Source organism: Theropithecus gelada, chromosome 9 (genome assembly GCF_003255815.1).
Source record: "Theropithecus gelada isolate Dixy chromosome 9, Tgel_1.0, whole genome shotgun sequence".
In the NCBI taxonomy this organism is placed as follows: domain Eukaryota; kingdom Metazoa; phylum Chordata; class Mammalia; order Primates; family Cercopithecidae; genus Theropithecus; species Theropithecus gelada.
This window is the reverse complement of record NC_037677.1, coordinates 120,572,366-120,592,598: the sequence shown is the minus strand read 5'-3', so window position 1 is coordinate 120,592,598 and position 20,233 is coordinate 120,572,366. Positions and strand designations below refer to the sequence as shown.

General features: G+C 48.3%; 1 protein-coding gene across 3 annotated transcripts in view; it reads left to right on the top strand.

Moving 5' to 3' along the window:
• The window catches only part of CHST15 (carbohydrate sulfotransferase 15), an 84,856-nt gene that overhangs the window by 25,314 nt on the left and 39,309 nt on the right, over nt 1-20,233 (top strand). Inside the window, exon 1 of one of the 3 annotated variants that reach the window (XM_025396461.1) lies at nt 3,358-4,254. The exons of the other annotated variants lie outside the window; for them this stretch is intronic. The gene's annotated coding sequence lies outside the window, so the exon portion shown is untranslated. Of the gene's footprint in view, nt 1-3,357; nt 4,255-20,233 lie in introns of those variants that run through there. 3 annotated transcript variants of the gene reach the window in all.

Genomic DNA, 20,233 nt, shown 5'->3' with positions numbered 1-20,233 from the left:
TCATTTTCACTTTGCACCCTCAGACACAACCTTTAATGAAACTTGAAAACCCAACTCTACTTGGGGAAAATAATATTAACTTCTGTTTCTAGGCCGGGTACGGTGGCTCACACCTGTAATCCCAACACTTTGGGAGGGTGAGGCCAGCGGATCACAAGGTCATGTGTTCGAGACCAGCCTGGCCAACCTGGTGAAACCCTGTCTCTACTAAAAATACAAAAATTAGCCGGGCATGGTGGTGGGCGCCTGTAATCCCAGCCATTCGGGAGGCTGAGGCAGGAGAATTGCTTGAACCCAGGAGGTGGAGGTTGCAGTGAGCTGATATCACGCCACTATACTCCAGCCTGGGCAACAGAGCAACATTCCGTCTCAAAAAAACAAAAAAACAAAAACCATCTATTTCTAAATCTGTTTCTGAAAGTAGTTGAGGGCTCAGACTTCCAGTTATAAGCTTAATTGCCCAACATGCAGAAGAAGTCTCCAGCTGCCTTGTTTATCAGACTTGAAAGTCAGCCGTGGTTTGGGGCAGATGGCCTGCTCCTGGTCCTTATCTGGGAGATGAGAGGTTTCAACAGCATGATCTCTCAAGTGTCTCAGCTTGGATCTGAGCTTCTGTTCTAGCAGCTTCCATGCCCAACTGGATTACACGTCTTAGGAAGCAGGACAGAAGCGCGCCTGCAGTGATTACTAAGCAAATTGGTCTGAATAAGTGCAGTAGATGCCAGAGATTTCCACGAATGATGTGAATGTGAATCACTGGCCAGAAAATACCCATGGACGATAAATATCTGGGCTTCATGCTACTTCCTGAAAAATGTCCCTAATCTCTTCTTTGTGATCCCCAAAGAGATTTTTCAGGGAGTTGGAAGTGTGCCCCTTGCAGAAGTCGTGGTGTTCACAGTGTTAAGTGCAAGATGTGGAGTGTGGGGCGCGGTTGTCTTGTCACTCAGATGGGAGGCTGCATGCCCGGCACAGTGCTAAGTGCAGCCAGTTACTCTGGTGTGTGCAAATGGACCCTCTGCCCCAGCTGCAGAGCCCCCTTGGGGTGGCTCAGGTCCTAGTGGGGGCAGGAAGAATGGGACAAAAGGAGGAGGCTGAGCCCAAGGCATGTGCTGTCACCAAAAGTCGTGGCTTTGTCTCAGAAAGCTGTGGCTGGGTCGGGCTTGGTTGCTCAGGGAAACAGGGAGACGCAGCCCAGGAAATGAGCTGTAGCTGGGCTGGAGCCCACCTCCCCAGGAGGGAGGTGCATGGCAGCTCAGGTGGGGGTGCCGCCACCCTAAGATGAAAGGTCTCCACCTCTTGTTTAAATTGTAAGGTGAACGCTTTTGGCCATTTCTAAGGAAAAGCCCCTTGGGTGGTTCATCATCCTTCATTTTTGCTCAAGGTTTTGGGTGTGAAAACCTCAGAAAAACTAAGTCAACCAAAGACTTTCCAGCGATGTCATCGACTGTGTTGTCATCCAAAGGGGAAAATAATCCCAGCTTATGAATATTTAGAAAGAAGATAATTGCAAATTGCTTTGTGACCATGTAAACTTTTTTTTTCCCCCAGCCAGTTACATAAGAGGAGGTGTGGGTCAGTCCCAGAAATAGATGCAGAAGCAGTGACAGAACATGTCTTGGTGGTGGTGGAGAAAGACAGCCCTGGGTTCGAGTCCCAGACCCGCAGTGTGTTAGCTAAAGAAGTTTGAGAAGCACCTGTCTCTTTCTTCCCATTTCAGCCTCCTTCCCCTTCTCCTAGCTGGTCGACACTCAAAGCTCTCCTAGCCCAATTCATCTGTAACTTGATGAATAATTTTTTAACCCCCAAATCTAGGCCTCCCACAAAACCCAGTGAATCTCTCAAATTGATTAAATGGAGGCACTCATTTAATTAGTAGGTAACTGGTATTTTGTCTTTTCTGGAAGGTAGAAGAGGGAAAAAATGACTGAGGGGACCAAACAAGACAAAAAGACAGAAGAATTTGGGTTTTTAGTTGATTCTGAATACTTGATGCTTTTGAAACGTTTCCAAGTTTCCTTTACGGGAAAGGAATGAAAATGATCCAAAAGGGGAGGTGGGATTTTTTTTTCCCCTTCTTTTGTCCTGAGCTCAGTACCTGGGATTTTGCGGCATGTGCTGAAAAATTATATCTTCTGGATGCAGAAATTTGCCTGAAAGGGTTATACGAAACTGAGAATGGGTCAAAACAAAACAAAACGGAAAAAACAAGACTTCTGGCCACAGATAAGAATCATATAATTTACTGAGACATATCATTTTGGCATGTTTTGTTAAGGGTGAAAGCTAATTTGGAAGAGGCAGGAAGGGGCTCTTGAGGTTGGTAGGAATGAGATGTTGTAATGGGGCCCTCAGAATCACCCTTGTGTCTGCTTCCAGCAGGACTGGGTGGGGAGGTGCAGGGAGCAGCTCTCTGTGGGTGTCGGGAACCCCACGGCCAGTGAAGCCTGGGGCCAACCCCCAGCAGTCCCACAGCAATATTGGGTGACAACAATTCCCCTGAAAGTCATGGAGAAACAGGTTTTCAGTGACATGGAGACTAAGCCTAGAGGCAAGTTTTATTATTTATTTACTGTTTTCTTCTTTTTGAGGTAGGGTCTTGCTGCATCACCCAGGCTGCAGTGCAAGTGGCATAATCACGGCTGACTGCAGCCTGGATCTCCTGGGTTCAAGAGATCCCCCCACCTCAGCCTCCCAAGTAGCTGGGACTATAAGCACCACCACTATGCCTGGCAAATTTTTAAATTTTTTGTAGAGATGGAGTTTTGCCATGTTGCCCAGGCTGGTCTTGAACTCCTGGGCTCAAGCCATCCTCCCACCTCGGCCTCCCAACGTGTTGGAATTACAGGCAAGAGCCACCGAGCTCAGCCCAAATTTTAAATTCAACCCCCGGCCCCCACCCCAACATGTATTGGGCATTCTCTCTTTATGACTGGGCTAAGTTTTTATATGTGTTGCTTGCCTACCTTTATAATTTCCTCCAGGACTTTTTTTGTAAAAGTGAACAAAACAAGAGACTCTCTTGCCTTCACAGAGCCGATAAGACTATCAGCTGGTTAAGGCAGATGCTAGTCAGACAAGCACACACACAAAAAAGGGAAGTGGGAAGGGTTGGAGAGATCAGGGCAGGGCCAGTGTGGTCTGGGGTTTCAGGGAAGGGGTCCTTGCCTGAGATCTGAAGGGTGAACAAGAGTGAAAGCGTCTAGCAGGGCCAGTGGTGTTGAGGAAAATGGGATCTGGCTAAGGAGGCTGGGAGAGGTGGAGATGGACACACAGAGACAGCGAGATAAAGGCAGCCAGCAGGGGTCGGGGGTCCGGGGTGGGGTTGGGGGATGCAGTGCTGTAAGGGGGATTGAATGTTCCCAAGTACAGCCCAGCAATGAAGAAGGGCCTCAGAGGTTGGGGGACTTGCCCAAAGTCACAGCGTGGGTGTGGCTGTTTCATGATCGTGTGGTGTCTCCTGGGCTGCAAGCCCCACAAAGCTAGGGCTGTGTCTACGCTGCGCACTCTGAATCCCCATGGACTCCAACTCAGGGGCTTGCGTTCAGCTCCGTGGCCGCTGCTGTACCTTTGCAAGGATGGGGAAGGCTTTGGGGATGGGGAGGCCATCACACAGGCACTTCGACTGCGTGGAGCAAAATTCTTACTCTGAACTGACTTCAGGTCTGAACAACTGCGTGCTTTGATCAAATATTTATTTTTCTGAAACAGAAACCAGAGCAGTTTTTGATTGCACCAGTCAGCTTGAACCAGTCAGCTCCAATGACTTTTCTTAAGTTCTTTTTTTTTTTTTTTTTTTTTTTTGGGAGAGACTTCTTTTTAGCCCAGGAGGAAATCTGCTATCTGCAAAAAAGTCCTGGCCTTCGTAATGAGGCCTGAATGCTTTCCAGATCTTTATGAGAAAGATCCCACTCTTCTGTGGTTAATTCAGAGAGGTTACTAATTTCTCATACCATAGATCATTTGCTCTGTGGGAGACGACTGTGCCTCAGCCAAGATCCACTTATTATTTTTTGAACAAGTTTTTTTTTATTATCATGTTTACACAGCACTGAGGACACAACACAACGCTTGAAGCTCAGCTGTCTGATTCATACGCTGTATCGCTGCCTCTCACTTCTCACTTCCCCTCTCTACTCTACCTCTCTGCAAAAGGAGGCTTTCCCTCCAGAGCTGGCAGCTGCCCCTGGTTCTTGACAGGATGAGCAAGACAGCAGCAGTTTACGCAGGGTCTTCACTATGCTCTGAAGACACGTGGGTATTCTGGGGGAACATGCCTTTGTTATAATATTTATTGAATGTTCACTTTTCCGGCTCTGAATAAGGAAACTTAGAGATATATTTTTTTAAAGCCATGCCCCATCAACACTTTTAGGTTGTCTCTAATGGAAAAGAGAAAAGAAAAACATTCCTTTTTGATAGACTGGGCATATCTAAGTTCAGTGTCTTGGGCGATAGGTCTATAAATAAATACTTGTTTGACCTATTTTACAGACGTTGGAAATCTAGATTCTAGATCTGAGTGGAGCTATCAGAAACTAGGTCTGTTATCTAAAAGGCAAGAGGAAGTTGACAAGGAGAAGGAGGGTCTGAAATGAACTTTTTTTTTTTTTTTTGAGACAGAGTCCCGCTCTGTCCCCCAGGCTGGAGCGCAGTGATGTGATCTCAGCTCACTGCAACCTCCGCCTCCCGAGTTCAAGCGATTCTCCTGCCTCGGCCTCCCTAGTAGCTGGGATTACAGGTGCCTGCCACCACACCCAGCTAATTTTTGTATTTTTAGTAGAGACGGGGTTTCACCATGTTGGCCAGGCTGGTCTCAAACTGCTGATTTCAGGTGATCCACTTGCCTCGGCCTCCTAAATTGCTGGGATTACAAGCATGAGCCACTGCACCCAGCCTGAAATGACCATTTTTTTAATTAGATTCTTCTCTGGATCTCTCTCTTCCTCCGAAAAACAGCTTTTGCCTCCTGATGTCTTGATGGGACTAGTGTTTTCATGGCCACGTCAGGGTGGAGAAGGGCTCTCTCCCAGCCTCTCCAAAGCAGTTTTGTTCAGACATTGCTGGTCTGCATGCAGCTTTAACCAAACCCCCCAACTCTTGACAATGGGAAACTGCTTGATGAGTGAATGTGAATGTGCATGTCCCCATCCTCCATGAGGTGAGAGGGCTTCAGCTTGCCTTTGAGTCCAGCTCTGCCTCTTACTTGCAGTGTGATTTAGGGCAAGCCACTTCACTGCCAGAGCCTCGGGCTCCCTTCCTCCTTTTTAAAAGTATTCGGCCACTGATTCTGGCTCGGCTGGGTCTTTATACACCAGGCCAAAGTCCTTACTGTTGAGCTGAGATCCTGTTTGCAGAAACGGGAGGGAGGAAAGAAAAAGAAATGAGGCTGGTGGTGGTGGTGCCTGCCGTTCGTTGAGCAGTTAGAGTTGGCAGGTACCACGGGCGTATTTTTGTAGGGATTCTCCCACCTAATCTCCACGCCTGTCCAAATGGTCGATACTGCCGTTATCTCCCTGCTACAGATCAGCGAAGGGAGGCACCGAAGTGCAAAGCAGTTTGCCCGAGGGCACATAGCCGGTAAGGGGTTGATACAAACCAGATGGCGTGTGTGGATGTTTACCTGCCTCTGGGTTTTGGCTTTTTGTCTTTCTTCCCCACCACGTTTCTCTTTCCACAAGGGTATGTGCCCGTTCCTATGTGCCCAGTAGCTGTACGGGATGAGATCCTCGGCCGCTGCTGTCGAATTCTCTTTGGGCATTGGTGAACGTTCATAAAACAGCATCCTCCGGGGTCACATTGTCCCTTTTGCTCTTGGACCTGGAGTTCTTTTGGTCTGTGCGTGTGTATAAAACTGCATGCCCACTCCAGGGAATTCTGTGGTCTGCTTGGGGTTTTCCATTGCAGTGGCAGAGAAGACAAGGAAAAATGTCCTTCCCAGCTGCACTCCCAGGCCTGTCATTTGGAGTTGAATGGTAATGGGAGGGTTTTTGGTTTTGGTTTTGTTTTTGTTTTTTAATGGTTTATAGTATATCTGAAGGAAAGATGTTATTAAATCAAAGATAACTTGAGAAAGGAGGGTACACAGTGCAGCTTGGATAGAGCTTCCCACTGGTGCTTTGCACAAAGCCTTTAGCCCACCTCTGCCTTGCCTTTGTGGCCTGTGGCCTCATTTCAATTCCCTATTCCACCTGATCTGACGAGGGAGGCAAGGAGTGCATGCATGTTCAACAGATAAGGAAACTGAGTCTCAGAAACCTGTCTGACTGGATGTGAACTCACGTCCTGGAGGCCTGGGCCCAGTCCGTTTTCTGTTTGCCACATCGTTTTTTGTGCAACATTTATTATTTCTTCTTTATTATCTTTGTAGTTACAAAAGTGTTGCTTGCTCTATATAAGTAAAATTGGAAGCAAGATGAAAATGTGTAAATAGAAAGCAAAACCCCCCAAATGCTACCCACAGTCAACAATGGGGAACTGTTTGGGGAGTGTATTAATCCGTTTTCATGCTGCTGACAAAGACATGCCCAAGACTGGGAAGAATAAGAGGTTTAATTGGACTTACAGTTCCACTTGGCTGGGAAGGTCTCAAAATCATGGTGGGAGGCAAAAGGCACTTCTTACATGGCGGTGGCGAGAGAAAATGAGAAAAAAGCAAAAGCGGAAACCCCTGATAAACCCATCAGATGGCATGCTTATTTACTGTCGCGAGAATGGTGTGGGAAAGACCGTCCCCCATGATTCAATTACCCCCCCGGGTCCCTCCCACAACACGTGGGAATTCTGGGAGCTACAATTCAAGTTGAGATTTAGGTGGGGACACAGCCAAACCATATCAGGGAGTGAATGTGAATGTGCATGTCCCCATCCTCCATGAAGTGAGAGGCAGTTTGGGCTTCAGCTTGTGTTTAAATCCAGTTCTGCCATTTACTTACAGCATGATTTAGGGCAAGCCACTTCACCCAGAGCCTCCATTTTCTTATCTGCACAATGGGGCAATTACACCTACCTTTAGTGTTGTCTAAAAGTCAGAAAGAGATGAGAGGAAGCAAGTTCCCAGCTTCATGCCTGCCATAAAACAGCAGGTCATCCTGGTTCCTTTCCCCCTCTCCCTACACCAGTGCTTCTCAAAATTTCCTCTTCAGTACTCAAAGGTGAAAGACAGTGAGGGCTCCCTGGAGTCCCCCAGGCTGGTCCCGACAGCTTGCAGCCAGCAAGGCGAGCTGGATCTCTGCAAATTTTGTCAGTTAGTAATATACGTGGGTATAACTTATTTGAAAACAATGTTTTCAATGTTGAAAATTTCAAATATTTTAAACATGGAAGCTTCAGTTTTTCTTGCAGCTTCATACAGCTCCTGGCTAACCTCTGCACACTGGAGGTAGAGGGGCTGGCACACCTCCACATGCCCATATGCCCCTGAGGGAGGCACACCTTTGCACACTCCTGGTGGGGCTGGCACACCTTCACATAGCCCTGGGAGGCCTGGCACACCTCCACACACCCCTGGGAGGCCTGGCACACCTCCACACACCCCTGGTGGGACTGGCACACATTCGCACACCCTGGGGGGGGGACACACCTTTGCACACTCCTGGAGGAGCCTGGCACAACACACATTTCTGGGGGGCAGACACACCTCTGCACACTCACTCCTGGGGGAGGCACACTTCTGCACACTTCTGGGGGTGGGGCTGGCACATCATACACTCCTGGGGAGGACCAGCACACACTCGGGGGTTTGGAACACCTGTGCACACACTGCATGGGGGCTGGCACACCTGCTGTGCACACACTGCATGGGGGCTGGCACACTCTGCACACTCCTGAGGTCCCTATAGCCAAGCCGGGTTGGCACTGGAGCTGTTCTCCTCACCTCTTGGCACGCTTAGTAAGGGCTGGGTCCATCTGGGGGCAGACAGTGGATGTCAGCTGACCTCAGGTGACCCCCTGGAGAAACTCCCCTCGCCTGGCTCTAAAACCCTCCAGAGGACCTCCTCATTTATTTGGGTTGCTTGGTCTTTCCATCAAAAAGAAGGAAATTCCAATGAAGTGTTTTCAGGCCGTTCTTCTCGTTGAAGGGTTAACCAGATTCTTATTTTGCTCATCTTTGGAAATAAAACAATGTTTAGAACTACCCGGATCAGCAAGGCCATCTGGTGGGGAGTGTGCAGCTGCTCCCCTTTCAGTCGCGCTGCCTGTAATGGATTCGTTCTAGGGTGCGTTGTGCATCTGCAGAATCATGATTTGCAGTTGGTTTTGAACGTGTGAGCTATGTGTCCACGCGAGACCTTTCTCCTCTGCCCGTCCTGAAGGACATCTGGGCTGGGCATCTTCCACTATCCTGCAACCTTTTTGCTTTTCATGAAGTCAGGTCGAAGTGGGCAGGAGAACTCTGGGGACCTGAGGGTGGACAGAGTCACCCTGCTCCTTCTGTCCCTAATCTATAGTCTCTGCGCATTATACTCTGGGCTGCTTCTTTTCATTCATTTCTCTATTTGTGTCAGGGAAAAATTGTTGGACAGCAACTAGAAGGGACCACTCATCTTTGTAGTCTAAATACACGACAGCCAGAATGAGCCCTAGTCTGAAAATGGGTCACTTTTTCCTGGTAGTTAAGGTTTGATGTTGCAGGTGTTTGAACCCCGAAAATGTGCAAAAAGAATAATTATAACATGTGTTAAACATCCTGGACTCCTGAGATCACTGCACCCATGTAACAATGCTGAGCCTTCCACGTCGACTTTGAGATGAAGAGAATGAGGGTCGAACTGGTGAAGGGGTTTGCCTACGGTCATGTGGCTGGTTAAACCGTGTGGCCAGTGTTCAGCCTAGGCCTTGGGTCTCCAGCTCTTCCTTAGGCCAGCTCGCTCTCCTGTATTCTGTAAGTCATTTGGGGAGGAAGTGTATAGTATTAAATTCTCTGGGCCACAGTTTCCCCATCTGTAAAATGTAAGTAATAATTGTACTTTCCTCTTAGATTATGACATTTAAATAGAATAATCCCCATCAACCCCAGCCTGGTGTCTGGACACAAGGAAGCTCTCAACACATGTTAGCTGGCATCATTGTTGTTGTGACTCAGCAATAATGACTCTGTTCTGGATATTTGCTGGATATTTGCCATGCTTTCTGGAGCTTGTTCCCTGACTCTTTAATTTAAAAGTATTTATTGAGCACTTACTCTGTGCTATTCAGTGTTGAGCACCACTGACCTGGCCTTTTATGGAGCTTGTAGTCCAGCCTCACCTCCTTACAAGGGAGACAGGTGGCCAGTGGGCTGAGTGATGGCTGACCGTGCTCCTCTGTGAGCCTTGAGTTCTGAGCAGGTTCCCCTACAGCTGCCAACAACAGCTTGGTTCGCCTGCTGCAGGAGAAAGATCACGGGCTTTGCAGCCACACAGACCTGCGGTTGGATTTTGGCCCCACCACTGGGGAGCCCTGTGACTCTAGGCATGTGGTTAACCCTGCTGTGCCTCAGTTTCCCACACACGACTTGGGGAATCTCAGTGCTGACCTCAGAGAGTGCCTTCAAGAAGGGACCGAGCACAGTCCTCTGCAGGTGGCAGATACTGGACTATCAGGCATTTCCTCCTTCTTTTGCCGCTATCCCTGGGGCCACTTAATACCCTAAACTGACTCCACGTGCTGCTAAAATGCTTTGCAGCTATATGACTGTCCTCGCTTTGTTCCCTAGAGCCATTTCGGTAGACGCGTTTCACGGCACACCCCGTAAGCTCCTCTTGAGCGGCCTCTGCCTTATTGGAAAACCAGAGTCAGTAGATATAGGCATGAGAAAATCTAGTCCCTACACTGGTGTGATTTACTACTGGAAATAATAAAATGAGCACTCTGAAATAGTTTTTCTCCTCACTTGGTTTCAGAAAAAATTATTGATTGTGTCACAAAGACCTTTAGAGTCTTTTGTGCACATTGAAATCACTGGGGGAGAAATGCAGCATGAACATATTTGAAGTCTGTGGTCCACCCTGCCCCTTCGCTGAGAAAACCTGATTATTTTGTGCATTTCAGAGAGACTGGGACATCTGCTGTGTTTGGCCTATATCTCTGGTGGCTGCACAAGGGAGCCGGAGCTGATTGCCTTATTAGAGACCAAGCTATCACAGAGAACAGGAAAAAGACCCCATTCTCCCTCCTGCCTGCCATGGCCAGAGGCCCTGGTTCACTGAATCACGGCTGTTGTTACCATGCTTTTTCGGATTCCTGGAGCAGAGCTAGTTCTTCTGCAGATTCCCTGGAATGGGTGGGCTTCACGGCTGTCTTTGAAATGGGATATACAGTCCCGAATGTGGGCATTTTTCTGGAGCCTCTGGAGTCTTTGTTCTGGAGTTAGATGGGATGTTCCCAGAGGATTCAGGCTGTTCATTTTTTTGTCTGTATGACTGGACACTCTGCGGCCCAGGCCTGTACGACCGGACACGCTGCGTTCTTTGTCTTTGGAGCCCCGGCAAATGCAAGCCCTGCACATAGTAGGTGTTTAAATAAACATGTACAAAAGTGTGTGGACCACTAATCTGGAGAAAACTCTGCGTCTCTGTTGAATTAATTATCTGGCTAATAAAGCAAGCGCTGCGCCGGCTAGTCAACGCTCATTGCAAAATCACTGGCCTCTGAGCAGCCCTGAAAGACATAACAGATGAAGATAATGAGTTTTTATTAAGGAGAAATTAACTTCAAATCATACACCTATGAGTGTTAGGGCCAAAAGGGGTAGTCCCAAATCCGTATCTTATATACGGATAAACAGAGGCCCTGAGAGATGAAGTGACGCTCAGGGTGACCAGCCAGGTTAGTGATCAGGACACCAAGCAGCTCCCTGCCTTGCTGGGGGGTCCCTCCTTTGCTGCTCCGAAGTTTTAAAATGCAAATCATCATGGAAGCCACCACCTGGGCCGCAGCGTGTCCGGTCATACAGGCCTGGGCCTGAGAGTGTCCGGTCCTATAGGCCTGGGCCACAGAGTGTCTGGTTGTATTGGCCTGGGTCAAAGCGTGTCCAGTCGTACTGGCTGGGCCGCAGTGTGTCCGGTCCATCAGGCCTGGGCCACAGCGTGTCTGGTCGTACAGGCCTGGGCTGCAGAGTGTCCAGTTGTACAGGCCTGGACTGCAGAGTGTCTGGTTGTACAGGCCTGGGCTGCAGTGTGTCCAGTTATACACAGCCCAGGCTTCTTTGATGTACAGGGACAAAATAGGAGTTGGGGGGTGTGCACTGGGGCCTGCCTCCTGTGCATGGGGCTAGTTCCATTCCTATCCATTGACTCAGCTGCAAGGGCAACTGACAAGGGACAGCCCCGCCTCTCCCTCCTCCCCTGCCCCTGCCCGCCTTGCTTTCTGTCCTTCCTTCCCCTGTCCCCACACTTGGCACCAGGCCAGCCTCTGCACATCTCTGTTCCCCCATCCCTTGTCTCTGTCCTGGGGCTGTACCCGGTCCTAGCAGGCTCTTCCCTGGCTGCAGGAGACAAGCCTGAGTGATGACTAGAGTCTGAATTGAGACAGTTTAAGACAATGCCCCAGGCCGACAAGGCGCTCAAAGGAGATTGAAGGAGGTTGGGGAGTTTCATCCCATCAGCTTCCTCCTGGGATGCTTCCCTCGCCTTCCTGTCCTGTGTCTCTGGGTGAGACTGCAAATCTGTTTTCTTGGAAGGGATTCCTCAGAAGATTGGAAGGGAGAAGAACACCAGGGGCCTGGAGAAGCCGCTGGACTATCTGAGGCCACGCCTGGGTAGTAGGGGTAGAGGTTAGGATGGGCTCTTCTCTTGAGGGATGGTGGAAGACTGAGTGTCAGGCCCCTGGGGCCTCTTGCCCCACCTTTCTATCATGGGCTGCATGTCCTTGGGGAAGTACAGACCACACCGGCCTTAGTTTCTCTGTAAAAGGCAGGCTGGGTGACAGGTACCCGTAGGTTTATACTGGCAAGTTGATTTGCTGGAGGCCACCTGGGTTTTGCCCTGGGTCTGAGTGTGCTCACCATCATTGTTGAGGGGTTCCGGGTGTTTCTGATTGTAAATGACTGCAGTAGAATCCTCAGGGATCCCAGGAGCTTCACTGTCTGGCATTTCCCATCTGTACAGCAGTGGCTGGTTTACCCTAGATCTTTGGGGATGGGTGCGTTTCTGGAAGGTTGGCCCTTGCTGTTGAGCACTAAAACAAGTTCTGGATGGCCACGGTCGTTGGAGGGGGGTGAGCTTTTCCAGAATTTTCCCCATAGCTGTGCCCGGCTCGCCAGAGCTATGGGCCCTGGTGCCAGGGGTGCCCAAATGATCCCGGCCAGCTCAGCTTCTTAGTACGTTGTTCTAGTGTAGAACTTGGGTGTTACTTCCTGCATCTGTGTGGCTACCTGCCTCTTCCAAGGCATCACCTCAGATGAGTGGCAGACAAGAAAATTGGACACCAGTGTCTGGAATTATAATATATGCACACTGAAAGCAAGTAACCCTGGAGTGAGGACGCAAGGGTCTCTCCAGTAATAATGCAAGGAATCCAGGTCATGTATTGAGATGCAGGAGAGCCAGAGATCACCTCCAGCCCCCTCCTCGTTAACTCTTTTGCGGGCTCCTCAACTGCAGCCAGAAGCCAACTTGACAGCAGGCAGACAAACAAAAGGAAAGCAAACACACTTTGTTAGTTTTACACGGACCTGGGAATCTTCACAAGAGAGTGGAGTTGAAGGTTTTAGACCTTTTAGACAAAGGACAATCAATTTCAGAAGAGATGGAACACAAGGGATCTGGTGGAGCAATATACATTTCTAGGGGAGTCTCTGGGAGATATATGGGGTGTGTAAAACCAGTGGAAGAGAAGGGTTCCTTTGTGAAGTGTATTTATCCTGGTCCATTGCAGCCCCCAGTTCCCAGGCTTTGCTGAGGAGGGCCATTTTCTCAGCCTGGCAGGGGAAGGGTACTCCTCCCAGAGGAGTCTACGGCTTGGAGTATGCAGGAAGAGACAGGTCAGCTGGCCCTGTCTGAAACTATAATTCCTCCAGTGTTTTTGACTCAAAATAATCAACATATCAATTTGGCATATTTTGGGATGGCTCATCCTTCCAAGGCTTGCAGGGTACTAGACTCTGGGTTACGCATTTTGTGTATATGACCTCATTTCTTCCTCACGTTCACACTAGGAGACATCTTTTGAGTCCCATTTTACAGATGAGGAAACCTAGTCACAGAATGTTTAAATTCATTGCCTGAGATCATTAGAGCAGCCTTAGACTTGATTCGGGTTGAAACTCAGGTCTGCCTGACTCCCAAGCCTGGCATAATGTCTTATTTTTGACTGCTTGGAAACCGTTTTTCCTACATCCCATCTTTCTACCTGTCAGGCCTCGAGCCCAAGCCAAGCCATCGCATCCCCTGTGACTTGCACATGTACACCCAGATGGCCTGAAGTAACTGAAGAATCACAAAAGAAGTGAAAATGCCTTGCCCTGCCTTAACTGATGACATTCCACCACAAAAGAAGTGAAAATGGCTGGTCCTTGCCTTAACTGATGACATTACCTTGTGGAAGTCCTTTTCCTGGCTCATCCTGGCTCAAAAAGCTCCCCCACTGAGCACCTTGCGACCCCCACTCCTGCCCGCCAGAGAACAAATCCCCTTGGACTGTAATTTTCCTTTATCTACCCAACTCCTATAAAACAGACCCACCCTTATCTCCCTTCACTGACTCTCTTTTGGGACTCAGCCCGCCTGCACCCAGGTGATTAAAAAGCTTTATTGCTCACACAAAACCTGTTTGGTGGTCTCTTCACACGGACGTACATGACACTACTAAGTTGAGAATCAGTGAGCTCAGAATACGGGGAAGGCGCTGGCTGCATATTATAGAGATCTGGTCTTGGGGAAATGCCTGTTTATTATGGATATGGCTTACGGACTAAAATAATAGCATTGAATGTACTTTGTATGCATGTAAGGTGGTCGTGATTAACCAAAAGTAATGTTGATGATGAACTTAAAAGACAGTCAAGTGTGCTTTAATAATAAGCTTAAAAACTGCCTGGGTTTTGTATGCACAGATTTTGGGCCGGCCAGGAAGATCCCCCAGATCGTGGTTTGAGAATACCTGTTTTAGACAAAGCATGAGTGACGCGTCCCAGGCATCAGGAAAGATGAAATCTGGCAAGGAAACCATAAGGATCAGATTACAGGAAAGGCTTGCTCAGGGAGAGGAAGGAAGCAAGGAAGAAATTAGTAACTAAAAAGAGGCAAGGAGGAAGGCCTCTTCATCAGGAGGCGGGGGAGTGTGGGCTGGTTGTTTGGATATCTAAAACAAAACAGCTGTGGTTGTCATACACACACATTTTGTCAGAAAATAACCTGGTGTGTTATTTTCCGATGTTTCAGCCATTGTGTCTTGATTCAGGAACAGCTCCCTTCTGAGTTTCTTTTTGTTTGTTTGTTTTTGAGAGAGGGTCTCATTCTGTTGCACAGCTGGTGCAGTGGTGTGATCACGACTCACTGCAGCCACAACCTCCCCAGGCTCAAGCAATCCTCCCACCTCAGCCTCCCAAGTAGCTGGGACTACAGGTGTGCACCACCACACCCAGCTAATTTTTGTATTTTTTATAGAGATGGGGTTTTGCCATGTTGCCCAAGCTGGTCTAGAACCCCTGGGCTTGAGTCATCCGACTGCCTAGTGCTGGGATGACAGGTGTGAGCCACTGCGCCCAGCCTCCCCTCTGAGTTTCCATCATCATGTTGGCATATCTACTGCTGGTGGTAGCCAGCCTCCAGGAGGCAGAGGTTGCAGTGAGCTGAGATCACACCACTGCACTCCAGCCTGGGCGACAGAGTGAGACTCTATCTCGGAAAAAAAAAAAAAAAAAAAAAAGAAAAAGAAAAATCGACCCTTTATTATTTCTCTGCTGTCTTTAGGAATTGGCTGAGATCCAGAGGGTGTTGGCTGCTCTGGGTGGGCTCAGCCAGGTGGCCCTGCTCCACCTGTCTCAACTCCTCCTGGCCAAGCAAGGGTGCAAGAGGACAAATGAGTACACAGGACATGTCTGAGGGCCTGGCATGTGCCAGCTCTAAGCCCACTTCTGCCTCATTCTGCTGGCCAAAGCAAGCCACCCAACTCAAACCGAAGGGTGGAGAAATACATCACTGCTGCAGCTGAAGGCCCTCCAAAGTGGCAAAGAATGTGAACAAGGGGAAGAAGAAAAACTTGAGACCAATAATGCAATCTATGGTAAAGAGTAATAAATAACTATTTATCAAATTCCCACTGTGGGCCAGCACTGTGCATCTGTAATACCAGCTAACATTTATTGAGCACTAACTATGGGCCAGACACTTTTTTTTTTTGGCGGACTCTTGCTGTGTTGCCCAGGCTGGAGTGCAGTGGCACAATCTTGGCTCACTGCAACCTCTGCCTCCCGGATTCAAATGATTCTGCTGCCTCAGCCTCCTGAGTAGTTTGGATTACAGGCGTGCGCCACCACTCCCTAATTTTTGTATTTTTAGTGGAGATGGTGTTTCACCATGTTGGTCAGTCTGGTGTCGAACTCCTGACCTTGTGATCCACCCGCCTCAGCCTCCCAAAGTGCTAGGATTACAGGCGTGAGCCACTGCGCTCAGCCGGGCCAGATACTCTTTTAAGCACCTTGCATGAATGAGTTCACTAGGTGCTTACAGCACTTCCGTGACACAGGTCCTGTGATTATTCCTAAGTTGTATCCAAGGAAATGGGGAGAAGAGATGTTTAATGTCTTGTTCAAGATCAAACCTGGGCAGCCTGGCTCTAGCACTTGGGCTCTGAACTCCAATGCTGTACGTGATCTGTTGCTAGCAGGGACTTCTTTTGAAAATACAGAGGCCCAGAAACCTTAAGTGATTTTCCCAAGGCCACTGGGTGGACATGGACTTGGAATCCTAACCCATGTGACTGCTGTGTTCTCTCCACTATGCTATGGGCCAGTGAATGTTGTGATGCGGCTTTATTCTGCCTATTGACTGGATGTGATCAAAACTGTCAACGTCCAGGTAGAAGACGGAATCTGATGATTTACAATTTGTACAGAACTCTTCAGTCTTGTTGGCTTTCTTCTCAGTCTCAGCAACAACCTTCTGTCTTCGAGCTACATGTGAAAAATGTTCCTTCTCCTACTTGTTGATTAATATTCCTTGAAAAAATGTATTTCCATATATATAGCCTAAAGAGGAATGTCAGCAGTTAGACATACTAATCAGAAGAAGGCTTTGTGTTTTAGTAAAGGTTAATTAAGAGCCATTGAATTTTTTTCCTTAAAACATAAAGGTAAAATAATGTAATTAGCTATTTTTTTCCCTCTCTCTCCGCAGAGGACAGATGTAAATGTTCTACCAAAATGAAGCTATTTATTTAAATCCATCCAGATTTCTTCTGAAGTTTCATACATCTTTCCTCTGCTATATCAGCTTATAGCTACAATAATTTAATAAGTTTTTCCTAGGGTGAAATTGGATGCCCTTTATCGATCTTACACTGAGGGGGCATTCAATTACTTAATCTAAAGTGGTATTTCTGGGTCTCTCAATTACAATTTTGTTATAAATGGCTTGCTAATGATGCTTGGGTGCATAGGTTAATAGGGGGTGTCCAAGCAAGGGCTGGGTAATTGAACACTTTCTATTTTGGGACCCGTTATCTGATTTCTCTCCTGGTGCCAGGTTCCCACAGTGATGGTCTGCATCCATCAGGCTCAGAATTCAGCCCAGGTGGGAAGTAATCTCACTGAAATGTACACCTGAATCCTTTGGTTTCATACATGAACGGAAGCGCCAAGGGCCCCGTCTTGTCTGAGTCGACCGGCACCAAACGTGGACATTCCAGACAGGTGAAGTGCAGGGGCATACATGACTCCTTTCTGAAGGAGGAACCACTTGAGTGTTAGGTTTCTGAATAACTGTGCTTGGGATAATTTGTGGCCTATGGAAAAGGCCAGATAAGGAACATAACAGCAATCCATTTTCCTTTCAATACCACCCCATTACTTGGATTTTTCTTCCCTGAGTTATGCTCTTTAATAATTATACATAGTATAAAAATTCTTTTGAGGTCAGGCATGGTGCCTCATGCCTGTAATCCCAGCACTTTGGGAGGCCAAGGCGGGCTGGATCACTTGAGGCGAGGAGTTCGAGACTAGCCTGGCCAATGTGGTGAAACTCCATCTCTACTAAAAATGCAAAAATTAGCCAGGCGTGGTGGTGTGTGCCTGTAATCTCAGTACATCGGAAGCTGAGACAGGAGAATCGCTTGAACCTGGGAGGCAGAGTGAAGTGAGCCAAGATCGTGCCACTACACTCCAGCCTGGGCCACAGAGTGAGACTCCATCTCAAAAAAAAAAAAAAAAAAAAAAAAAGAATATATAGTGTGCCTCCCTTTTTGCACTTGAGCAAATCCCACCCCTGACTTTGGCCTTCAAGACTTTATAGAGCCTGGTCCCTGCCTCCTCTCCCATTGGGTTTCCACCCCCACTACTGGCCTACCCTGCCAGTAGCCCTCATGGGTTGGGACTCCCCACAGCATCTCTCTACAGGGCCTTTGCTTCCCCTGGTCTCCATGTGACTGGCTTCCTTCTTGTCATTCAGGTTTCTCCTCCAATGTCCCTGTGAAATCGTCTTCCCTGTCACCCTGTGTATCATACCTCCCACTCCTCTAAGGCAGTGACTCTAACCCAGGGGTGATTATGCACCCCAGGGGACATTGACAATGCCTGGAGACGTTTTTAGTTGTGACATCTCAGGGGAACGCGTGCTATGGCATCCAGTGGGTAGAGGCCAGGGTGCTGCTAAGCATCCTACGCAGGACAGCCCTGACAACAAAGAATGGGCCATCCTAGGATGGCACAAAGAATTCCAAAACCCTGTTCCAATGGTTTTATTGTTCTCTCCCCTTTTTCTTTATTCTTTTCTGCATAGCCTCTATCTAGCAGCATCTGGGATTATCTTATTCATTTGGGACTTCTTTATAGCCTGTGCCCTGCAACCCCTACCCCTGGTGGGACAGGAGCTCCACTTGGGAACAGAACTCCTCTCTGGGTCAGCCCTGCACCACTCGCACCCGTCAGGGGAGGGCTTGTCTGGAAGCCGCCGGGCTCTAGGGCCTTCACTTACAAGGGATTCACCTGGCCTTCAGATTGCTTGTCCATCTTACTGCATGTTTGACATACTATACAGTGGCTATCGATTTTGGTAAAAACTTGTAAATGTGAGGTAGTTTTATGTTTTTTCTCAGAGAGGACCCCCCTTCCCACCCCAGCCCAGGGGTGTTTTCCAACACCAGCAAATCCTCCAACTCCAGAACCTAACTGATTATCCTACCATTCAATTCAAGTCTGCCCCTACCAGAGGCAGACTCTACAGGTTTGAGGGCTTGGTCCCACCAGACTGCTCCACTTCAGATGCCAGTCCCAAGTACTGGGTCCCCAGGTTACCCATGCTTCTGTCCAAATTGGCTACAAAGGCAAGAGAGTCCCACAACCTCCTCAGGTTCAGTAATTCTCTAGAATGACTCACAGAACTCAGGAGAGTGCTTGGCTCATCATCAGTCTATTATAGGATACAATGCAGAAACAGCCAGCAGATGAGACGCATGGGGTGAGGTATGTTGGAGGAAGGTGTGTAGAGCTTCCATGCCCTCTCCCTCCACTCCACCTTCCCAGCACCTCGAAGGGTCCACCAACCTGGAAGCTGCCTGAGCCCAGTGGTTTAGGGGTTTTGATGGCAGTTTCATTACAAAGGCATGATTGGTTAAATCATTGGCCACTGGTGACTGACTTCATCTGCAGCCCTTCTTCCCTACCTGGAGTTTGGGGGGTTTGCTGAAAGCTGCTCACTAAGGCTTGGTCTTTCTGGTGACCAGCCCTCAGCTTGGAGCTATCCTGGCCTGCAAAGGGTCACCGCATCAGGATACACTCAGATATGGCTGAAAGGGGCTTGTCATGAATGACGACAGGTGCTTCTCTCACCCCATCACTCAGAAAAATTCCAAGGATTTTTTGTGTACCAAAAATTTTTTGTGTACTTGTGTACCAGTACCCAAGGATAGAGTCCAAATACTCATCTCTTTATTTCCACATCACATCCCTCATCTTGTATTGGCTTTTGGCTGGCCTCCCCCTAACTGGACATGTGCAACACTCAGCTGTTCTTCAAAAGATATTTGTTGAACAGATGAATGAACGAATGAAAGAATGCTAGGAGCTGAGAAAACACTGTATCTGAGTGTTTTGCTTAGGTTCTTGCAGCCTCTCAAATTGCCTCCTCAGTTCTTTCTGTTTAGGAAGCAGGACTTGCAGAGGCTGGGCTGGTTGGAGGGGGCGGCTGCCCGGCAGACATGCTCTGTGGACCCGATCCGGGCACCCCATCTTCCCTCCTCTCTGTTGAGACTGTCAGCTGCTCATGTTTTCGCTTTGCTTGAAATGAGCTTCCCCTGCCCTTGTTTAGGAATGTTTTGCCCATTCGTTTGGGTCCAGATTATGTACATTCCTGTCTTGGAGCTTCAAAGTCCGTGTTTTGTTTGCTTTTTAAAGAATCTAATTCGATCTTCTGCAGCAGAAAGACAGGAGGGTGTGAATTCCCTCCCTGCTGAGCTGCTGGTTGGAGTCTCATTTTTAACCCCGGCTTGGCCCTGTCTTGGACATGTGAAAAAATGTTTTCTTGGCCTTAATGATGGAGTTTCCAAGTAGGGGATCTTGCCCTTTTGTTTCTTTAGTTTGGAAGAATTGTTTGTAGCAAGCGATGGGTCAGGGGTGGTTGAGCAAGTTTGAAGCAGAGGTTGAGTCTTGAGGTTTCTGACATGTCCTTTCAGCTGCCCTCATGTCCCTCCAGCTGCCCTCAGGGATAAGAGATGGGGGTAGGGCCTGAGATGTCCGGCCTGGCTTCCCAGAACTGGCCCCTTCTGCATCCCCGCCCCAGCGCCTCTGCAGGACTCAGGTCTCAGCCTCTACTGACCAGCCTTTCTCAAACTGGCTCCTTGATACCCTAGTGAGATTCCTTGGCCAATTATGTACTTACAACTTTGTGTATTATATTCCTCTCTTGTGGATTCACAGGGCTTATTAGCATATCAAAGGCCCTGAAAAGTTCGGCTGTAAAGAATTCTGTGTAATTTTGTCCATTCCACATTTTCTCCAAATAATTTAAGCATGGAACACTCACCAACGGCAAGCGGAACATTTTGTGGGAGGAAGACGTTTTGGGAAACACACAGCTTGGCTATTTCTTGGCCACCA